Source organism: Plecotus auritus, assembly GCF_963455305.1.
Source record: "Plecotus auritus genome assembly, chromosome: 8".
Classification (NCBI taxonomy): domain Eukaryota; kingdom Metazoa; phylum Chordata; class Mammalia; order Chiroptera; family Vespertilionidae; genus Plecotus; species Plecotus auritus.
Window position 1 is genome coordinate 73,929,081 of NC_137782.1, and position 23,590 is coordinate 73,952,670.

Below are 23,590 nucleotides of genomic sequence, written 5' to 3' on the forward strand. Positions count from 1 at the left end.
CTTGTTGAGTTGACTTAGCAGTAAAATAATTTTTGAATGAAGTGGGCAGAGTGATCTGGAGAACAGCAGGGAAGTCTCAAAGGACCGTGTGATTTGGGCTCTCATTCTGGGAGTTGTTATGCTTTTCAGTAATTGAATATTGAATAAATAACTCCAATTTCCTTGCAGTGGGCTGTCTGGACCCTCCAAATTTTAATACTTATTGACTTATTGTATATGGTTTATCAGTTTAACAACTAAAACACACTTTCCTTTTGGTCAAGAGTTTCCCAAGAGTATAATAGAAAAAGTGGTAGATGCAAATGTGTTAATATCCACTTTCACCTCTGCTGGAAGAAAAATAATAAAAAGTCCAGGTACTGGCCAAAAATAACTTTTACTAAAATAGGCCCAGAAGCCCAGCTCTGGTCCTTGCAACCGAGATATTATGTGGTCTGCCTTCTTTGTAAATTAAAACTTTGCCAACATCTGTTGGCTTGATGCCTCCAACAGTTACACAGAAAAAGGCATGGGAAAGAGAGGTGGCAAAAAACCATTCTATGTTGTTCCAAGCATCATCCTAGACACCTGCAGGTTGTATATATCATCACTCTTAAGTAAGAAAGAAAAAATGGAGATCATAGAGGTCAAGAAACTTGCTTAATGATACAGATACTAAGTGGCGGATTCAAAGTGTGGGTCTATTTCATGGGTTGGCAAACTTTTCCTGTAAAGAGTAGATAGTAAATATTTTGCTTTGTGAGCCATAGAGTCTTTGTTGCAGCTGCCCCACTCTTCTGTTGTAGTGTGAAGCAGTCCTAGACAATATAAAAGCATGTTGTAGGTGTATTCCAATACAGTTTTACTTATGGACATTGAAATCAGAATTTCATAAAATTTTCATGTGTCTCAAACTATTAGACTTTTGTTTGTTTGTTTGTTTGATGTACTGGAATTTTATTTATAAGTGGATCCCATAATAGAGCTTTAAATTTTTTTTAATATATAAAAATTTGTTGTAATGACTTTTAGTTAGTATTCCTTTTGCCTTACTTTCTTTTTTAAAATTTAATAAATCTTTATTGTTCAGATTATTACAATTGTTCCTCTTTTTTCCCCCTATAGCTCCCCTCCACCCGGTTCCCACCCCACTCTCTGCCCTTACCTTCCCCCCACTGTCCTCATCCATAGGTGTACGATTTTTGTCCAGTCTCTTCCTGCACCCCCACACTCTTTACCCCTGAGAATTATCAGTCCACTCCCTTTTTATGCCCCTGATTCTATTATATTCACCAGTTTATTCTGTTCATCAGATTTTTAATTCACTTGATTTTTAGATTCACTTGTTGATAGATATGTATTTGTTGTCCATAATTTTTATCTTTACCTTTTCCTTCTTCTTCCTCTTCTTAAAGAATACCTTTCAGCATTTCATATAATACTGGTTTGGTGTTGATGAACTCCTTTAGCTTTTTCTTATCTGTGAAGCTCTTTATCTGCCCTTCAATTCTGAATAATAGCTTTGCTGGGTAGAGTAATCTTGGTTGTAGGTTCTTGCTATTCATCACTTTGAATATTTCTTGCCACTCCCATCTGGCCTGTATAGTTTCTGTTGAGAAATCAGCCGACAATCATATGGGTGCTCCCTTGTAGGTAATTAACTGTTTTTCTCTTGCTGCTTTTAATATTCTCTGTCTTTTGCTCTTGGCATTTTAATTATGATGTGTCTTGGTGTGGTCCCCTTTGGATTCCTTTTGTTTGGGGTTCTGTGGGCTTCCTGGACTTGTAAGTCTATTTCTTTCACCAGGTGGGGGAAGTTTTCAGTCATTATTTCTTCAAATAGGTTTTCAGTATCTTGCTCTCTCTCTTCTTCTGGCACCCCCATAATTCTGATGTTGGTACCCTTGAAGTTGTCCCAGAGGCTCCTTACACTATCTTCAAATTTTTGGATTCTTTTTTCTTTTTGCTTTTCTGGTTGAGTGTCTTTTGCTTCTTTGTATTTCAAATCTTTGACTTGATTCTTGCGGTCCTCTAGTCTGCTCTTAGGTCTCTGTATAATATTTTTTATTTCAGTCAGTGTATGTTTAATTTCTAGTTGGTCCTTTTTCATATCCTCGAGGGTCTCGCTAAATTTATTGGCCTTTTCTAGGAAATTCTTGAAAAACCTTATGACTGTGGTTTTGAACTCTATATCCAGTCATTTGCTTTCCTCCATTTCTTTCGTTTGTGATCTGTTTCTTTGTCTCCGCATTTTTGCTGGTTCCCTGAGTTGGTAGAGTAGCTTTGTGTGCTAGGTGTCCTATATGCCCCAGTGGCTCAGCCTCCCCAGTTACCTGAGGTGGACACTCTTGGTGCACCCCTTTGTGGACTGTGTGTACAGCTTTTTTTAAAAAATATATTTTTATTGATATCTTACAGAGAGGAAGGGAGAGGGATAGAGAGCTAGAAACATCGATGAGAGAGAAACATCGATCAGCTGCCTCCTGCACACCTCCCACTGGGGATGTGCCTGCAACCAAGGCACATGCCCTTGACCAGAATCGAACCCAGGACCCTTCAATCCGCAGGCCGACGCTCCATCCACTGAGCCAAACCGGTTTCGGCCAGCTTTGTTGTAGTTAAGTCTTGATTGTTGTTGGTATCACTGGGAGGAATTGACCTCCAGGCCAATTGGCTGTGAGGATCAGTTGTGTCTATGCCGGGAGAACTTCTGTGCTGGAGACACCCTTATGAGACAAGACTTGCAAAATTGCAAAAGCCTCTGTGCTCAGCTTGGATGGGGCAGAGTCTCAGGGCAGAGCAGACAGCCTTGGCTTCCCGTCATCCTTGCCCTATGAGGCCCCTGGGTTTCAGTGTCCCTTAGTAATCGCTGTAAGCACCTCTGAGAGAAAGCTGCCCTTGAGTTTTGCCCACTGCCAGACAGTCCAGTTTCTCCCCGAATGAGTCTGGGTTCCCAGAAACTTGCCCAGAACTGGAGTTCAGTGCAGTCGGGAGCGTCTCCCTCCCGCTTTAGAAAGCCAGCTGTTCACTGAGCCACCTGTGCACTCAGCCGCCCGTCCTCTCCATGTGCGCGCATCTCCGTACCTCAGCCTTTTGCAGCTCCTCTGATTCTCAATGTGCTTTCCTCTTTCCTTCTAGTTGTAGAATTTCCACTCAGCCAGCTTTCCTGTGGTTCTGGATGGTGTCCATTTTGTCTTTTAGTTGTAGTTTTGATATTGTTGTGTGAGGCAGCAGTTTAGGTGTTTACCTATGCCACCATCTTGGTTTCTCCAACTATTAGACTTTTTTGAAAAATTTTCAACTATTTAAAAATGTAAAGGCCAGTTTTAGCTCGCAGGTGTACCCAAAGAGGTGATGAGCCAGATTTGGCCCATTGGCCACAGTTAACTGACCTCTGTTTTATCTGATTCCAAAGATCAGACAAGCCATTTTGACTTAGTGGGTTGTTTTTTCTAAAGTTCCATGGAATCAAAACCACCTTGCCCAGCAAGACTTGGCTTTATGCTTAACATGCTTTGACTGTTGAAACCTTTAGCACATAGTGAAGGGGTGGTGAGTGTGTGCATGTGAGTGTGAAAGAGGGAGAGAGAGAGAGAGAGAGAACAGAGAGGAGGCACAATTAACAGATAACAAAAAAATTAACTCAGTTTCCTCTTACACCAACTGAAAGATTATTGACCTTTCCATTTTCAAAACCTAGGATGTCTTGTTAGTTGCTTTCTAAAATGAAAGGAAATTAAAGTAATGTCAACATTTGAATTTATTGTTTTGTGTGCAAAGAATTTGCCAACTGTTTGGCCTCTGGTAGATGCACTTCAATGGTTGTCTAACCTGGAATATTGTGAATGCTGACATTGGTTAATGAGTGGTCACAGAGCGATTTGCAGATGCTGTCTGCTGAGGTTTGTAGATAGTATCTGCTGATATCCTGCATGTAATCTGTTGCTTCATTAGGTTCTGGGGATGTCAATTCATGGTCCAGAAGGCACAGCTGTGTTTATAGCTAAATCAGGAGGAATCTTGGCACAGATTCATCCATGGCAGGAAGGTCCCATTGGAGAGGCATGCATGAAGACAGGAGAAGATGATTGACACCATAGCATTTTAAACTGGAAGGAATCCTTAGGCAAACCCAACTCATGAGAAAATAGACACCCTGATGTTAGCCAGTTAGTGCAGAAGACAAGGCTGGTATCTGTACAAATATTAATTTTTTCCTCTATCTAGTATAAAGGCCTGTTTAAGATTGTTAAAAGTCTGAAAACTTGTTTTTTTCATATAGAATTCAAAAGAACAATATCAAACCATGAAACGATCGGAGGAAGTCCAAAAGAGTTCTAATTTCCCCCACTATGACTATTTCTGGTACTTTACAAAATAAAAGTCAAATTCAAAGAATGAACTTTTTGCTCCTACTTTGTTGAGTGCTTTGAGCAAGTGGATGATTTTCCCAGGCTTTCCTAAGTGCCTCTGGGTTAATTTTTGGTGACATTGCTAGGGAACTCCCATGAAATCTTGCGGGTCCATGGAAACCATGTGTAAGTCTCTAACGTATTATGTAGATCACGGAAGTCCTATCATGTGAAAATGTTCTGTTCCAAAAGTTCTTTGGAACTTTGGATGCATTTTTCTTACAGAACAATGTTCCAAGGGATGGTTATCTTCCCAAGCCATCATAAAAGCCTATTGGATTCCCCAAGTGGCTGAGCTGGAATGAAAGTGCTCGGAGGCCCAAGCTTTCAATCCTTTGCGAGACAGCTCGATGGATTGGGAAACTGGTAGAGGCTCTGCCATATCCTGTCCTCCTCCTTTTGGGAGAACTTGGCGGCCCTTGAGTGGTGAGAGGGAGGAGGGCCTGTGGGAGTGGGGCCTTGGTGGGGAAGCTAAGCTCCCCTTTGGAAACAGCGGAGGAAGGCTCCATGTTAAAGGGGAAAGGAGGAGACAGGAAACCTCCATTAACTTGTTTATAAGTTGAATTGTTTCTAAGGCCGGAACTGACAACTGTGTTTTTACAAAGTAAAAAAGGATGCAATGAGTTCCACAGCCTCCATTCAGGCATATACAATGCTTATGTATATCAGACTGAAGTTTTCTTTGGACAGGTAGTTTAAAAAAAAATTGAGTGTTGGGACAGTGTATAAATCCTTTCAATTTGAAGATTCTTGAAGGCTATTGCTGATGCCATTGGAAGAGGATTGTAATATTCATGGACTGTGAAACTGTTCAAATCACTGCCTAAGCAAGGAATTATTCTGTTTTTGCTTCTCCACTTAGACAAGGGAAAATGTTTTGCATTCTATCAGCTGGGCTTTTATTGTTTTTCATGTGAGGACAAATGTTCTTTGAGAAGGTGGGGTCTTGTTTGAGGAAATGTCAAGCTGTCCCGTGTAGATTTATTGGTGGTTGTGGCAGGTGCCAAATGTTTCAAGAAGTTGGTGTATGCAGTTTTTCCTCTGTCCCCTGGAAGATTTTTCTGAAACCAGGATATGTTCTCTGCAGGAAGAAAGCAAATGTGCTACACTCAAAATAGTGAATGACAGAAAAACCTAAAGAAGGCTTGTAGTGGATGGATTTACATCATCTGAAAGGTATTTTATGCTCCAAGTTCCAAAGTTAGAGAAGTCCGCTAAACAAGGAACTTTCATTTAAGGCTCAGGTTGTGGTATATGGTGTCTGGGTGGGCTGAAGAGGCATGATTTATGGAGTATCATAAGTCTTGCTGGCTCTCAAATATTTGCCCTCCAATGTCCAGAAATTCCCATCTTTGGCACAGCCCTGAGTGAGCACTGACAGCTCTACTTTCCCACTACGTACCCACATGAGCAGGTCAAATTCAGTGTGAACCTCTTGGCGGGGAATGTTTTGGAGGCTTATGATTTATCTGAAAAATTGCTGGACATGTTGCATCCTTTCCATGACACATTCATTTTTTTTAAGTTTAAAAATGTCACCCATCCTCCAATATTTGAGTGAAACTGATGTTCCAGGAAGATGCACATGTTTGTCCTGCAGCCCGGAGCACTCCTCCAGGCACTGTCTGTCTCTTCAGGAGGGGGAGAATCCTGCTCTGAGAACTAGGACCGAAGTCCTTGTCCAAGTGGTGATCCAGCCATTGTCCTTTGAAATATACAGATCCTCCCTTGGAACAGTGACATGTGAGTTCATTTTTATGTTAGAAGGAAGTTATTTGTCAGAGGAGTTCACTGTCATTTTGGAAAAGAATACTGAGGTCACTGAGGGATTAGGGACTAGAAATCTTTAGAGATGGATAAAAGGAAGGATTGAAAATATTATCCTGGGCGGGTAATCTCTGTTGGGGAACCCATGTTGAAGGGGAAAGAGGGCCGTGGGGCTGAGGAAGAAGAAAAATGATGAAAGTGTAAGTGGCAAATTTGGCCTGATATTTTTTAATGGCTTTCAATTCTTCCAAATCTATCTCCAGCCTTAATTCCATTGCTTAACTCCAACCTCAACACATCTATTCCAATGACAGCACCTCTACCTGGAGACTCAAGACAACACACCCACAATGCTAACTGCCTGTGAGTGACTCCGCCCACTCCCTCCTCCTGCTGTATTTCCACCTGCTCCTTACCATTAGACTCTTTGGCTCAGTGCTGACACCACCAACTATTGGCCTCACTGCCCCAGCCAGAGCCTGGGGAGGCTTCAGTTTTCATTTCTTCCCAACCTTTCATGCACACATCCAGTTGATCATAAAATCTAACCAATCTTTATTCTCTGTATAAATTAACTTTTCTACAGGAAACATTCAGTGGGCTGAATGGCAGAAAGTTTAATAAAGAGTCACTTACAGAGTAGGGATGAGGAAACTAAGAAAAAAATAATGAAAGACCCAGGGACAACTGTGGGATGCTGTAAACACCCTAGGAAATAAGGGAAGGGTGGTTGTGGAATTCCCAAAAGTACCTTATATGTGAGCTTGGAACTGTGGAATAAGAGCCACCCAGATGGGAGCTGAAACAGTGCAATGCAGGCAGGAGGCGAGGCAGGAGGGAAGCAGGGGAATTAATCACCCTCCCTGCTATCCCCTCCCACCCTCTGACCTTCTACCAAAATCAGAAGATGGAGGAATTTAGTGCCATAGGCCATAGCGTCAGGCTCCTGGGCACAGAAAGGTCAGAGACTGGAGCAAAAAGGACCTGGTGAGATAATCAGCAAGGGGAGAATAACCAGCCCAGATTCATCTCATCTGGTTAATACTTGAGAATTCAGCCTCCATTCAAGACCATTATCTTTTTCCTGGATGGTGGAAAAAAAATCTTCCCAATTGTCCTAATTTTCCCCAGGTTGCAATTTCACTTTATTTTAAAAACCAACATTTTAAAACAATTTTAATGTTGACAGATAGTGCCCAGGTGTAAGATACATCCTAGGGGTGGGGTGGTTACCCACGGCTAGCATAATACTTGGCGGCTATGGCTCCTTTCCTATGCGTTCCCCCTCAAGAGTACACATGGGACTGAATATAGAACTGATATTACATGATGGTTAAGGCATTATCTATCTATCTATATAAAACCCTTAGCGACCGGTTGACTGTTTGACCAGTTGTTATGATGCGCACTGACCACCAGGGGAGCAGACACTCAACGCAGGAGCTGCCAAGCAACATCAACTTTGCAGAGTGCCCTCTCACACTCTGGGACCCCTCAGGGGATATCGGACTTCCAGTTTCAGCCCAATTCCCCGCTGGCCAGGCCGAGGGACCCCACCTGCTGGAGGGTTCTTGCTCACTCTGCAGATGCCCTTCGAGCCCTGGTGCCCCCCCAGGTGCGGCTGGCTGGGGAGGGACCGCGGGAGGTTGGCTCCTGGGTGTGTCCGGCCCATCTCGCCCAGTCCCACCCTGCTGACCACCTTCTAATTAATTTCCTTTCAATGTGCACGAATCCGTGCACCAGGCCTCTAGTATTTCAATAAGAAAATTCACTTGTAAACTCTGTGTTTAAAAAAGTATTAAAAGCATCATCCTGGGGCACATTACATATCCACAGCAGGTGCTCAATAGAGATTTGTTGAAAGGATCAGTGATACTTGTGACACACACAATAGTGGGTCTTTGCACATAATTGTTTACACGCTGGTAGCTTCCTATTGTCAAGACGTTCTTAATATGGTGGAAAAGATCTTTTCACTGACCCAATTTCCTATCCCCATCCTGACCTTCGAGATCTCTTCTTCCACCTCTTCCAACACCACCTTTTCCTTAGCTCCTTATCAGTCCTGGGAGAATACTCTCAAAGCAATAATCTCTGTGCCCTTTGTACATTCCCTTGACATTTAACATTTTTATGCATGCTGGCCCAAATCCCAACTGCCAGCACCTGACATACTTTGCCCAAGGGCCTCTCTGACCACCGGAGCTCACTCTGCCCAAGCATGAGGAAGACTTGAAGTACCTGGGAATTAATGGCCCCTGGAAGCATCTCTCACCAATGACTTTCAAGAATGGGTGTGCAGATACCTTCCTGCAATCCATCATGACACCTACTTCCAAGTGGAGATCATTAATTATTTGCCATGCGAATGAATAAATGAATGAGTGAATGACTGACTGAGAAGATGAGTGAAGGAATGGATGAGTTACTAGGTTTGTTTGTCCTATGTTAGCACTAGGACCTGAGAGAGAGTAAAATACCCCATTTCCAAGGTATATTTTCTAAAAGTTTCTGGAAGTTTTCTTGTGAAGTTTCTCAGCAAGCTTTTCTGTAATTTGTGAGAAATGCATGAATCAAGTTAAAAGGTGCATGTTGTTCTGCATGACTTTTCAGAAGGTCCTCTCGTGCTCCCACACTCACTTATCCTGTTGATAAGAGCAAATGGCCTACTGTGTATGGTTCAGACGCACACTCACATCCAGTCCCTTCGAAGCGTCAGTCCTGGAGCTCGCTGAGGCCCGTGTCTGCCGCGGGAATCAGCTAGGACTTTGCCCAGTTAAACATTCATCCAGGATTTCATGGGGACTTGAGAATCATTGTTTTTGGCTGGGCTCCTGGGTTTGAGGTTTCTTCATGTAGGACTCAGAAAAAGGATTTGGAAATGTTGTCTCTAATCACAAAGTATGTATTTGGGAGGCTGCCTTCGCCATTGCCCACCTAATAATTCAGGCTCCTGGGTTGTTTCACCCAAGTGCATTCATACCTTAGATAGAGTCACAAGGGACTGATCCAGGAGACAGAGTACCTGGGTTCCAATGCTGGTTTCATTAGGCAAGTTATCCACTGCTTGCCACCCCATTTTCTTTATCCTAAAATGAAATGGTTGGAATTGACAATCTCTACATCCCTGTCCAAATCTAAAATTCTGGGTGGGATTCTGAAATCTACTCTGCCACCAACAGTGTGTCCTCAGAGCTTTGCCCATTACTCATGAGAATGTCAATGTCTGGGTAAATAGATCTTTTGGGGTCAGCTCTAAAAAACCCAGAAGTACATATTGTATGTTGATTTTGGCACATGGACAAGTCTGAACAGGGCCATGTCAAGCATTTCACCATGATAGCTGCTGGAAGGAAGGGCCAAGGGAGGCGATCTGGGCGAGCTGATTGGAATGAAGAGGACCAGCCCAAGTCCTGTGGCACAGATGACCCTGCAGAAGTGTGTGTGGGTGGGGGGGGGCACTTGGGAGTGGATTTAGGAATCATAAAAAAACCATTAGAGTCCTTATTGGAAATGGCTTATGACACTGTCTCAAAGCAACATTCTCAGACAATAGGGAAAGCTGTAAATAGATCTGCACAGTTGTCCAAGCAAAGCAGAATAAAACCAAGGAAAGCCAAATTAAACAGGCTCAACCGAAGTTGTGGGTGAAATCGCTGAATGTTGCTCATGCCTTCAGAATGGGAAGCTCTCTTTCAGAATACTCACAACAGCGGGTCCTTTGGAGGCAGCTATGGGCTGATTTCGCTGGCTCCACCCTCCTACCAGGCCAGTTCAGCATAGAAAAACGAGAGAAAAAGACCCTTTCAAAGGGGTAGCCTCACACCTTGAAGGACTTTTTTGTAGCATCTCTATTATTACTCAAGTGATAAGATTTTAAAGATCATGTTAGACTCCCAAACCGATGACTGAGAATTATACCACAGGACAGAATTATAATGACATGGTGGAATCTCACTTTTTTTATTTTAACATAATTTCAGACTTACTGAAGAGTTGCAAAATTGTACAAAAAATTACTGTATACCCTCCACATTCACATTCAGTGTTCTACCAACACTCTCTCCATCCCTTCTCCCTCCCTCTCCCTCCTTCTCTTTCTCTCCGTACTTTTCTTCTTCCTTTCCCTCCATCTTTCTTCCCTTTCTTTCTTCATATATAGGGTGCCCCCCCAAATACATACATACATACACACACACACACAAATACATACATATACACACACATACACACACACACATATGTATATATATATATATATATATATATATATACTTTGAATAATTATAAAGGCAGTGTTTATTAAAATGTATTTCATTTTCAAAATTGAGCTATAAGCTGTTAAAGGGTGTATACATTCTTCTGGGACACTATATATATATACATTTATAAATACATTTTAATAAACACTGCCTTTATAATATATGTAGATTTATTTGCCCAGAACTATTTGAGGATAAGTTGCAAACATGATTTCTCTTTACCCTTAAATATTTCAGTGTATATTTCATATTTGAGGATAAGTTCATAAAAACAAGGAAACTCTTATATACTCATAGTACCATTATCAAAAATCAAGAGTCAGATTTCTGATGGTGCAGTCGCAGAGTGGCCAACGGAGTGCCACGGCCCGCAGAACAACATGCCGAAGTTTTATTGTGACTACTGCGATACATACCTCACCCATGACTCTCCATCTGTGAGAAAGACACACTGCAGTGGAAGGAAACACAAAGAGAATGTGAAAGACTACTATCAGAAATGGATGGAAGAGCAGGCACAGAGCCCGATTGACAAAACAACTGCAGTGTTTCAGCAAGGAAAGATACCTCCTACTCCATTCTCTACTCCTCCTCCTGCAGGGGTCACAATCCCACCTTCCCCACTATTCCGGGTCCACCCTGCCCTGGTATGATGCCAGCACCCCAAATGGGGGGCCCTCCCATGATGCCAATGATGGGTACTTCTCCTCCCAGGATGATGCCAGTGGGACCTGCTCTTTGAATGCGTCTGCCTATGGGAGGCACATGCCAATGATGCCTCGGCCCCCAATGATGAGACCTCCCGCCCATCCCATGATGGTGCCCACTTGGCCAGGAATGACTGGACCAGATAAGGAGGAAGGGGAGCCTCTTTCTAACAGGCTTCTGTTACTTGTTCTACTTCACCAGGAGATCGAGGTGCTGTGACCCTGTGTGTTTTCTAACAGCATGACAAGGAAGACTCACTCCCTCTTCCTATCTAAGAGAGAATAGTTTTTGAGGGGAGTAGTGGGACAAAAAAAAGCAATTTTCATTTGTATTGTGAAATGTGAAAATAAAATTGTCAACTCTTTAAAAATAACAAAACAAAAAATATCAAGAGTCAACACTGACATTACCTCATTTATAGACTTCATTCACTTTCTCAATTGTCCGATAATCTTTATAGCAAAAGAAAATTCTGGATCATGTGTTGCATTCATTTAACGTTATCTTTCATCTTTTTGAATATGGAAGAGTTCCTCAGTCTTTGTCTTTTATGATATTTTTGATGAATGCAGGCCAGTTATCTTGTGGAATGTCCCTCAATTTGTGTCTGTCTTATGCTGTGGAATTTCCTTTCAGCTTTATGCGCTGCCTCCTGAAGTACAAATGCCCAGCTGGGATTGACTGGCTGCAGAAAACAGCTTCTCCAGCCCAGCAGTCTAGAGCTCATGCAAACTCTCCTTTGCTCTGGCTTGGGGGTTTCCTCCCTCTCCTCCTCAAACATGGTTTCTCCTCCTGCAAGGGTTGTGGGAAAATCAGATCCTTAGCATCTAACAATGCTATGAAAGGACTCTAGGCAAATCCATTTGCTTCCTGAGTTGCAATCTCTGATTTTCCTCTGGTTCTAAAAGAGTTGTGATTCTGGTGCCCACCAAATTCAGAGAAGTATGCCAGCAAACATGCACCTGACAGTGAAAAAAAATGAAGGAACATACCTGAGGGCTGGAATTGAGTCCATGTGCAGAGAGAATTCATGGACAGTGCATGTGATTTAAGCAAAGTAGCCAGTCAGAGAAAGACAAGTATCACATGATCTCACTCTTATGTGGAATCTAATGAACAAAATAAACTGATGAACAAAATAGATCCAGAGACATAGAAGCACGAAACAGAATGTGGACTCTCAGAGGGAAGGTGGGGGAAGGTGAGTGGGTAGGAAGAGATCAACCAAAGAACTTGTATGCATATATACATAACCCATGGACACAAAAAGGTGGTGAAGACCTGGGGTAGGGGGGTGAGGCGGGTTAGAAGAGGTCAATGGGGGAAAAAGAGGACATGTGTAGTACTTCCAACAATAAAGATTAAAAAAAAGAGCAGATTTTGAAAACATTGCTCTACAGAAAATATCACAGTTTGCTATATTTTTCTGAGGATTTTGTTCACAAAAGTTCAAGGTCTCCAGGAACTCTGTATTTTAGGAAACATAAGCCTTGAATCTTCATTCTATCCAACTGATTTCACCTGAGGGCACTGCCTTCTTTTGTAGGCCCGTCCCAAAGTCCTCTGGGACTTTGAATTTTTGCCTTACTGAGTCTGCATCTCCTTTCTTCTCTTTATAAAAGCCAGCAGTTTCCATAGGAAAATTCTGCTACAGATTATGAAAGGGGGAGGGGGCTTGATAAAACTGGAGTGGATGGTGTGTTTGCCAATAGTGTCCAGCATGAACCCTGGCAGGTGGGGTCTTCCATTGTGGCAGAGAGGAGGCCTGAGATTTCTTCCACGTCATTACTTTCCCATTTTGATTCTACTTCATGCTGCATGGAATAACGTCCCAAATCAATTTCAAAGCCTCTCAGGAAGAATGAGTAACTTTTAGGTGGTTTCCTCTAAAACCTATCCTGAAACAGCTGGAAACATTACCAGTTTCTTATAATTCCTTCCAGAGACATTCTGGAAACATTCTATATCCATCATATATACATATACATATACATATACATATACATATACATATACATATACATATACATATACATGTATACACACTTATGTACTTTTATTCCACCCTAATGGTGCCACATTATATATAAAATTCTATATTTTCCTCTTTTTCTTCTAATGGGACATTTCTGTGATTTGATCCATATCAGTACAGGTAGGTTGCCTCATTCTTCTTTTGTGTTGTGTGTGTGTGTGTCCAGATTATTTTTATTTATTTATTTTTATTTTTTTAAAAATAATGGGAGCTCAAGTATAAGATGCAGATTTTTTAAAGCTTTTTTGTTTGTTTTTATAAAAGAAACAAAAATAAAACAAAAAACTCTTTATACATTCCATAAAAATTGATAGAAAAGCACTTGGCCAGAACAGTAGAACTGTCAGCAGCCCCCACACCCTCACAATGTGGTCTCCAGGGGGAGAGGCCAGTCTGCACAGGACAATGCTGAGGGCCACTTCTCCTTTCTCCCAGAGCTGTCCCCTGTCCGTCCCCACAACCCCAAGCCCCTCCTAAAGACATGTGGAATCAGATCTCCAGTTTTTCTCTACCTTTCACATACCATTGTTATTTCATAAATTTTTTTGTTTTACATTTTTTACACCAATGTTATAAAAAGGTGGGAGGGAAGGAGAGGCAGACAGTGTATTTTATTCCTATTAATGGATGTTGGGGAGATAGGGGATTGGGGCAAACAAAACACACATGGTCTCTATGGAAACATGGAGTTTCATAGCAAAACATGGTGGGAAATAGGCTTTGGAGACGAAGAAGGGTGTTTATTGACTTTATTCTCAGGGAGAGATGGCGATGTGCAGGTCAGGGAGGGGAGGGACAAGGGAAAGGAACAGAAATCCAGTTTTCTTCCCTGACTGGTGTGGCTCAGTTGGTTGGGCATTGTCCTGTGAACCTAGGGTTGTGGGTTCAATTCTCAGTGTGTGGGGGGGCATGCAGGAGGCAGCTGATCCATATTCTGCTCTTTTATCAATGTTTCTCTTTCTCCCTTCCTCAATCTCTAAAAAAACCCCCTATATATATAAAAGCCTAAGTGACCGTTATGACTGAATAACTGGAACAACCTGTCGACCAGTCTTTATGACATGCACTGACCACCAGGGGGCAGACGCTTGGCAGTGCAGTGGCGAGGGAAGGAGGAGGAGAGGAGGTGAGGAACCACGTGGTGGCGGGGTGCCAGCATCTGATGTCAGTTCCTTCCATGCCCGGCCCGGCGACCGTCGCCTCCTCTCCTGACCCCCTGGGGCCTTCGGGCCCTGGGCTGGGATGGGGAACTGGGGGTGGGTGGCGGCGGATGCGGCCCCTTTCCCAGGGGGGCCGAGGGCTGGCACCCTCCTTGGGGCTGGGGGCCAACCTCCCATGCCCCTTCCCTACCCCCAGCCAGCCATACTCCTGTGGTCCCTCCCCCCATCTCTCCCTGCCCGGGCTGGCAGGCCCTGATTGGCCTGGCCCTGATGGCCCTGATCCCAGGCCAGACCTAGGGACCCCATTCATGTACTAATTCATGCACCAGGCCTCTAGTAATAATAATAATAATAATAATAATAATAATAATAATCAATCAATCAATAAGTATTAAAAAAAAAGGAATCGAGTTTTCTAAGGAAGGAATCTAATGAGTGTAGGCATGTCCTGTGAGCGTGAAGCAGGGGTTAAACACTGCTGCTTTCTCTTCAAAGCCTCTACCAGGTCACTCTTAAGAGCTTCTTGTTTTGATTTGTCTATAAGAGTCGGCACAGACCTCAGCCCATTGACAATATCCTCGTTTTTTAAAGTAGATCTCATTTAGCACACTTTTGATTTTGTTTTCCATGTCCTCTACCAGGCTCCCGATATTGGCTGTGCATGGGAGCAGTCGCTAGCAGTTTCATCTTTCTCCATCTGTCTGATCAGGCTGCCTCCAGGGTTCATGGTGCCAGAGCTGGATTTGCTTGTTTGCAGCCACAGCATCACCATGGAGGCTAGCTTGCAATGGGCGATGGGACCACTGGATTTTCCCGGCAGCCTTTGATATTCTCTGATCCGTCTCCAGCCCTCTTTATGAGGATCACTCCAGTAAAGCCATGATCCAGATCCCAGAGGTAGACAGATGAGATGCCACCTTTAATATATAGGTCTCGATACGGGTCAAAGACATTGTGGGCTGCCACCTCCAGCTTTCTCAGCCGAGCAGAAGGCATGGCTTCATCTTCCAACGGAGGGTCATATCTGTAACTCCACGGTGACCTGTAGGAGTTCCCATCTCTGTTGTGTCACACAAAAGTTAACCCTTTCCCACCACTTTGTTTCTGGCAATTTTCAGTGGCTGGTCAACAGAAGTCAGGAGATCTTCATATAGACTGGGGACCAGGTCGTTCAGCTTGCTGAGGTTTATCTCCATTTGCCTCATTAAATCCAAGGCACGGTTCAGTTGTTTATCACTTGTGGTGGCATCTGTGGCTGTCTCGGTCCCAGTGTCTGTTGCCTCATTCTTCTTAACAATTGCATATTATTCCACTGTAGGGATTCCCTGTACATTATTTAGCTGGTTTCTTACTGATGAATTAGATTATTTCCAATATTTTGCTATTACAGTCAATTCTGTTATACCTCATTCTGCACATGTACAAGTATATCTGTAGCATAAATATCTAGAAATGTTACTGCTAGGTCAAAGGATATATGCAATTTGAATGTGGAAATATTTAAATAGGTTTGAAAATGGTCAGTATAAAGGGCAATTGTTTTGGGCCAAATGCATCACTTGGGTAAACAGGATATATTTCACTAAAAGCAGACATGTGGCCACACCTCTGTGTGCTTTAGTTCAGTGAAGCACAGGGGTGAGTTAGGACAGAAGTACATTACAACATCACTCTTCTGGAGCTAGTGACTCCAAGGTGATTGGTAAGTGTGTGGTCAGTGTTTCTGAGGATCTGTCGCTAGCCACTGATATGGTCCATAAGTTGCATCTGAACTTTGTATGACAGATACCAGACTCCTGGGAAAAGCTCAGCATCTTCCCATTGAGAAGGGAGGCTTCATCAGCTCTTACCCCAGAAGCTTGTAGTCCCAAGGCAAGTAGTCTCTGGAAGCCAGGTCCTGGATTAAGCTATAAAGTAGGAACTTGATGGTGAAGGAGCAATCTATGAGACTAGCTAGATAGTAAATCAAAGCCAGAGCAGTAACAATGAAAACAATTCTCCATCCAGATAAGAGCCTGGTATCTCTGGAGCTCCATTCTCCCACATCCTACCCCACGACATCAAAGAGTTGGGATGGACAATGCAAGAATTGGGCGTCATAAAATTAAGAAGCTTTTCTGTTGAAGTTGTCCCAACCCTTGCATTCAACTTCCTTTGGAGCCTCAAACCATAATATTTCCAGGGCAGAGTTCCCAAACACCAGGTGATGTTCCCAGAGGAATGAGATGTTTGTTTCAACAGGGAAAATCCATAAATCTAAGATACCATCTCTGGTAGCTGGGCACCCCTTTTCTAATCTCCTGTACTTTAACACATGAAGCATTTTCTCATGTATTAGCATGGGAAAGGTCGAGGAAGAAATGAGGCTGGAGGGGAATGTTTGCATTATCCAGAGTAGACACAAGAAAGTAGAGTGAAGAAAGAGCTATGGCCTCCCATTCATCTATATTTATTTCTTTATAAAATAAAACAGAAGGTGAACCTCTCTTTTCCTGATCTAGTGTTTCTAGAGTTCAGGCAGTACAGTGCACATCAGTTAAATCAGAGTCATGGATTCTATACCCAGCTCCCTCATTCTCCCAGTGACCATGGACTTAGCTCAATGAGGCTCAAAGTCTACATTTATAAAACAGGGGTAATAACAGTACACTTATCTCAAAGATAATGTGGGTAGAGACAACATACTGCCTGGCACATACAAACTAGTCAATAACTGTCAGCTATTCTCATTAATATGAATCCTACAGAGTCAGCTGTGTTGCAGCTTGGTTTGCACCAAGACAATCCCTTATTGTCACAGTCCCTTGGGGAGCATCATTGCTTTGGCTTATCCTCCTTGGATCATGTGTGGCTTCCATATGTACAGACACAGTGCAGGTAATAGCACTGGATGGCAGGCATATGCAATGCAGTTGTACATAACTGGACGTTAGGCTAATGGTTTTTAAAGTGTCTCCTTGAACCATTAGCAACTTATTGCTGCAGACCTCAATCAAAATCTCTGGGGTATGGCTGCCTCCCTACGCCGCAAGGCTCCAGGTGATATGGATGCATGCTAACATGTGAAAAATACTGATCTAGACTCTGGGATGCATTGAAGTCTCCTACTTCACACAGGAAGAGCTGGAGTGAAGAAAAAACCCCAAGAGGTCATGCTCATAGCTCACAGCCTAATTTGGGCGAGTGGTTTAACAATCTTGCCTTTTCTTGAATAGTCTCCTCTTTGGCTGGGAACAACTTGTCAAGCTGCAGATATCTCCTTTCCTCTTTCTCTCCCTGCTTCTCTCCCACAAGACACAAGATAGTTCCTGCCCAGGCAACTCAGATTACCATTTCTTCCTTAAAGCCAATTAAAGGTCTCTAATCCCTCCTGTGTTTACCTAAAGGATCAATTTGATCGGAAAGGATGAATGGGAAGGGCAAAATCCTAGAAGGGCTTGGGAAAGGAAATTTCTGCTCCAGTGGTGGGAATACACCCTTTCTCACTAAGCTTATTATGAACTGGTGCATTTTTTGAATTAGAATTCTCCATCCAGCCAGCCTTTTTTATCTAAAGCCCTGGGTTATGCTTTCAAAGGCAGTGTCTAACTTTATTTACCCTTAGTATTAATACTTTTGAGATTTTTTCTCCCAAGTCATCTCAGCCTCTCCCTGAGTAATAGTTAGAATCATATGAAATATCCATGTTTATAGGTGGAAAGCAGGTGAATATCAGCAATGTCTTATGATTCAACTTAATATATGCACTCAGGTCATTTACTGGGACCCATCATTCTGCCTTCCTCACAATTGAAGGCAGATTGCTTTTAAGGACTTCTAGGCACAGCAGATCATCTCCTTTGTGAGACCACCGAGAGCTTGCCATTACTGGCTAGGGTTTTTGTAAAAGTAAGTTAACCTCCAAGTCTTACTTCCCTCTTCTATAGAGTGGGGATGCTGTCACCCTCCTTATAGGTTGCTATGGGATTAAATGAGAAAGCTGCCTACAGTTTCTGGCGTGGTGCCTGACTTCTAACTGGTATCAGATACATTAGTGTCCTATTTCAGTGAGGCTGGAGGTACTATTCTTTTTTTTGGAGGTAATATTCCTAAAACTCACATCTCTGCCTCTTCTCTGTTCTACATATCTACTGATGGTCAGTTTCCAAGTTATAATTGTTACTCATTTAGAAGTGAGGGGTCTGGACATGTTTTTAAAGGCCCTTACACATTATGTGTGGTTATGAGATGGCAAGAGAGTGAAATATTCTTCTGTCTCAAGTAACCATTATTCTTCTTCATTTCAGAGAAATATCAGATTAATTTATTTATGTGTTTTGGAATCTTAGTAGAAGAGAAAGCAGCTCAGTAAATGAATGCAGAGAGTTCCGGCCTCATCACTAACCAGATTGTGCAATCCCAGAGGATCGGTTTAACCTCTGAGTGTCTCTGTTTTCCTGGTCTGGACACGAGGCTTGTCCATATGCCTCAGTCTCCTTCAGTGAAGATGAAAGAGATGGAGCTAGTGCTTTATGAACGTGGTTTGAGCTTTAGGAAGGCAGAGATGTTACATAGATACAAGGTGTTATTACATTACATAAAAACCATCGTTTTTCTTTGGCAAAGTCATGACACCAGGAAAACCTATATTCCATTAAAGTTCAAAAGCAGAATGAGGCAAGAAAAAAAATTTTTTTTGGGGGGGTTTGTTTTACAGTAGAACCATCATCACCCCAGAGATGTTTTAGAGGGTGTAACAGGAGTATTCTCAATGGTCTTTAAGAGCAAGGTTAAGAGCTACCTGCACTTGGTGCTTCCTTTACTACACAGGGGTGAGAGTCCTGACGGATTGTCTTTCTGGTTAATTACTAGATGTTCAAAAAGGTGAGTGGAAACCTGATACTCTGCAAGTTGGATTGTTGACAAGAGACCCTGTGAATTTTCAAAGGCAGGTGTTGATTGGAAATATGCATGTGTTCCCAGACAGTTTTGCTTATGCAGTCATTCTATGCTTAGAAGTAAACAAAGGAAAGCAATCCAACATTCCCATAAATAAAATGGCTTGCCCTGTGTTGTAAAATGTTCTGTGTCTTATTTGTAAATTGAGAGTTGAATAATGACAGGTGTTTGGTACTATGCATGAGCAATGAATTGGAAAGCCTCACTTTCCTTACTGTGAAGTTGTTTGTATTTGTAGAAAGATGGGAGAGTGAGGTGTGAATGGGAGAACTGGACTCTGGAGGCCTCTATTTTTTTTTTTTCTTGTTAAGTTAAAGGGCTTGTAGCTTTTTGTTTATATCAAACTATGCAGTATAAATGCATCCTATATAGTAAAAGCCTAATATGCTAAGTGTCCGGTCAACTGGTTGCCTGTTCAACCAATCAAACATAATATGTTAATGATATGCTAAGGCCACTCAACTGCTCACTATGACGTGCACTGATCACCAGGGGGCAGACACTCCGACAGGTAGGTTAGCTTGCTGCTGGGGTCCAGCTGATTGGGACTGAGCAAGATGGGATGGACACGCCCTGGAGTCTTCCCGCAGTCCCACCCCTGCTGGCCAACCTCCTGAGTCCCTCCCTGGCCCCGATCATGTACCTGTGGGGTCCCTTGGCCTGGCCTGCACCCTCTCGTAATCTGGGACCTCTCGGGGGATGTCGAAGAGCTGGTTTCAGCCAGGCTGAGGGACCTCACTGGTGCATGATTTTGTTCACTGGGACTCTAGTATTTAATAAAGATCCTTACCCAAGGACATGCTGAGAGAGAGAGAGAGAGAGAGAGAGAGAGAGAGAGAGAGAGAGAGAGAGATCTGTTGCCTTCTGTATGCTCCCTGATTGGGATCAAACCTGCATGTGCCCTGAGCAGGAATGGAACTAGCAACCCTTTGGTGCATGGGATGATACTCAACCAACTGAGTGACTCTGGTTGGGCTGAATGTGTAGTTTGAATACCTTCCTTCCTTTAAAACTTTCCAGCTATCACCACTGATGCCTTACTCATCACATATCCAGTCACTCTGTGGACATTCCTTCTTCTTCCTTAAAGAGTAAAACATTGTAAGTATAGTGTAGTCTTTCTCCATTCTCCTTCTCCTTCTCATCCTCTTTTTACTGTGCATGGTTACAAATTTATGCCCATTCTGGCTACTTTCTTTGGTCTCTTTTGGGAAAGGCAGGTAATCAGGATCACTAACAGCTGCCTTAGAAGTAAATGAAAAGTGGACTAATACCATTAGTAGCCAACCCCAAAATAGGTCAAGATGGAAAAACTCTGTAGTTACATCATCTGATGCCAGCAAAATGATAATTCAGGATTTTTTTCTGACATTTTTAATTTGGCAAATGCTAGCTTTCTTGCATGAGTCTAAATCAGTGGTGGCTTCCATAGAGGCAATTTGGCATAAAATACCATCAGGGGTTGGAAAAAGTAGGCTTGCAGTTGTTCGTGTGGAAAATACAATAATCCTATGTAATAAAACCCTAACATGGAAATCGACTGAATGGTGAAACAACCGGTCGCTATGATGCACACTGACAACCAGGGGGCAGATGCTCAATGCAGGAGCTGCCCCCTGGTTGTCAGTGTGCTCCCACATGGGGAGCACCGCTCAGCCAGAAGCTGGCTTATGACTGGGGAGTGCAGTGAGGTGGGTGGTAAGGAGCAAGGGGTCCCGGACTGCAAGAGCTCTGGACTGCGAGAGGGATGTCTGACTGCCTGCTTAGTGAACAAATGTCATGCACCAGGCCTCTAGTTAATAAATAATAATAATACAAAAATATACTCTATGCTTTGTGTACTCACAACTATAAATCTATTTTTGCACATCCCTGTTTATGTTTTTAAAATAGGACTTGGTGCTGTCGCTTGAGTAGAGACATACCAACTAAATGTTGAGGTGGACTCTGCTCTGGCTCTGCCTCTCTTTGCCGCTCTTCAAAATACCCCAGAGCTAGTGATGCACAAGCATTTCAGATGTAATTGAAGGAACTGGAGCTGGGAACTAACGATGGCCCTGTCACCCAGGTTGTGATGTCATTGCTGATATTCTCCAGATTTCCTACATGCACCTAAGACAGAAGAATAGTTATGTGGCCTTTGGAATTGCAGTAATTTGCAGGTGGGAGCTCAGTCCAAACTAATTTTTCTTCTCTCCATGCTGGTTTATTTTAATTCAGTCTTAAGGCTGAAGGTACTAGAGAAGTTACCAAAGCTTTACTCATGTGGACACTTTTTTCTCACTACATGTGAGATAATTCACTTCCTTCTATTTTCCCAGAAATAGAATTCAACCTAGTTAAAATGGGATTGCCAGATAAGCATTTTATTCAATATCAAGTCTTTGTATATCATTAAGTTACAAGGGAAAAACATGGACCAGAAAATCCACTGGGATCAGAAAATCTACTTGTTTCTAAAAAATTTTGGACTTACATCGATTGCAACACTAGGTAGCAGGAACTTCATCTTTGTTCCCTAATGTAACCCTAACATTTAGCATAGTTTCTGGCACTTAATAAATGCTCAATAAATAATTCTTAGCTAAATAATTAAAAAAATGAAAGTTTTTTTGGTGGCTATCAGAGAATGTAAACTTTTGTATCAAAGTCTACATTGTCAATTTTCATCTTACTGAAACACAAATATTGTTCTAGGGCCTGAAAGATGATCAGTTCTAGCCCCTTCTATCATGATATGTATACATGCCACCTCATCCTCACCCTACACACACACACACACTCACACAGGCTTATGTGCACACTTAGGCATGCTTAGACCATCTGGGCATGCTCCTTATCTGATCATTTGGATAGGGTCCCTGCCTACTCGATAAAGTAGAGCCATTTGGACTTCTTCAGATGGGTATCTTGATAGGACACCAGTGTTGATGGTCAACAAATATTTATTGAACAATTAAGTGAATGATGAAAGTTTCAATTTTTATTTCCAGAGCCCAACATGAACTAAAAGTTTTATATGACATGATTTATAAGAGACACAAGAAAATGTACAAAGCCATCTTTGGCAAACAGCTTGATCCTGTGAAATATATGTGCCCACAGTATATTTAACTTAGAGGCTATTAAAAGACTTAGATCTTTATTGCTTCTTAATATTCTGAATAGAGTCCAAAATGCTTTTGAAATGTCCTTTGAGTTGCCTATAAATACCTCCCATTTCATATCAACACAGTATTATTGCCTTCTGGATATTTTAGCTACAGATATCATTTCATTAATTTTATTAGGATTCTGGTCTATTTATTATTGGGCTGATGATTTACACAGCAAACTCTTCATAAAATGTATAGCTTAATAGAGGATTAACTCATATTTAATTCACTTTGTTAATTATAAAAGAATTAGGACATACTAGAGTTTATTAAAATTTACAAACCCTATTGAACATTATCTGCTCTTTTCTGAATGGTACAGAGGGGACCCCAGCATCTTGTCGCACTTCATGATCATCATTAATGTGATAACCATTACTGCATTGCAGAAGTATGGCTTTGCCAGCTCATTACACACCACACACATCAGTTTCCTCTTATTGAATATCCAGCATGCCCAGTCTTTGGTTCTAATCAGAAGAACTGTTTCCTATTCCTATCTAATTATCTTAATTGCCACTGCTTCCTATTATGCCACATCAGTAGATAAAAAATACATCAATTAAAAATTGTCAACCTCACTATGTAACCCATAGATTACAGGTGTTTTATAATCTGGTTTACTAAAGTATGGGGCATTTCTTTACTAGATCTTTTGTGTTCTGAATCCAAAGACATTTCAGGGAATGAGTTGCTGAATTCCAGCAACTTGAGTTGTGGGGTGCCTGTATCTTTTTATTGTGCAATTATTCCATCACGAATGGCATGGTTTAGGCATGGGATGCTGTTTTATTTGACTTTTATGTGATTGCTTTGGGCCTGAATCCAGTGGATGCTCTCCTTTTTGGCCTTAATCTACTGAAGAGGAAAGTGACTTCTTTCTGTGAGCAACTTCAAGAACCAGTGGTTGCACTTAAACAGATCATCCACATTTAGCAGCTGCAGAATTCAGACACTTCTGTAGCCATCTTATATCAGCCCCAAAGTTGGTAGATTCATTACAAGCTTGTCTCTTGATTTTAGTCAAAATAATCTGATTTCTTTTCTGAAAAAAAAAAAAAATCTTTCTTAGTCCATTTCCTTTCTTTTTTTTTCCTTCTCTAATCAGCAGATCAAAACTTTGGGCCCTTCTTAACCTTAATTCAAACATCACTTCAGAAGTTAACACATTTGA

General features: G+C 42.1%; 2 pseudogenes across 2 annotated transcripts; one reads left to right on the top strand and one right to left on the bottom strand.

Annotated features, from left to right (window-relative positions):
* Nucleotides 1-10,800: 10,800 nt before the first annotated feature.
* Nucleotides 10,801-11,347, top strand: LOC308256592 (U1 small nuclear ribonucleoprotein C-like; annotated as a pseudogene). Its single transcript has one exon. The product of its transcript is annotated as a U1 small nuclear ribonucleoprotein C-like (transcript).
* A 3,391-nt stretch (nucleotides 11,348-14,738) lies between these two features.
* Nucleotides 14,739-15,519, bottom strand: LOC308256593 (F-actin-capping protein subunit beta-like; annotated as a pseudogene). The gene has a single exon. The product of its transcript is annotated as an F-actin-capping protein subunit beta-like (transcript).
* Between the last annotated feature and the right edge of the window lie 8,071 nt (nucleotides 15,520-23,590).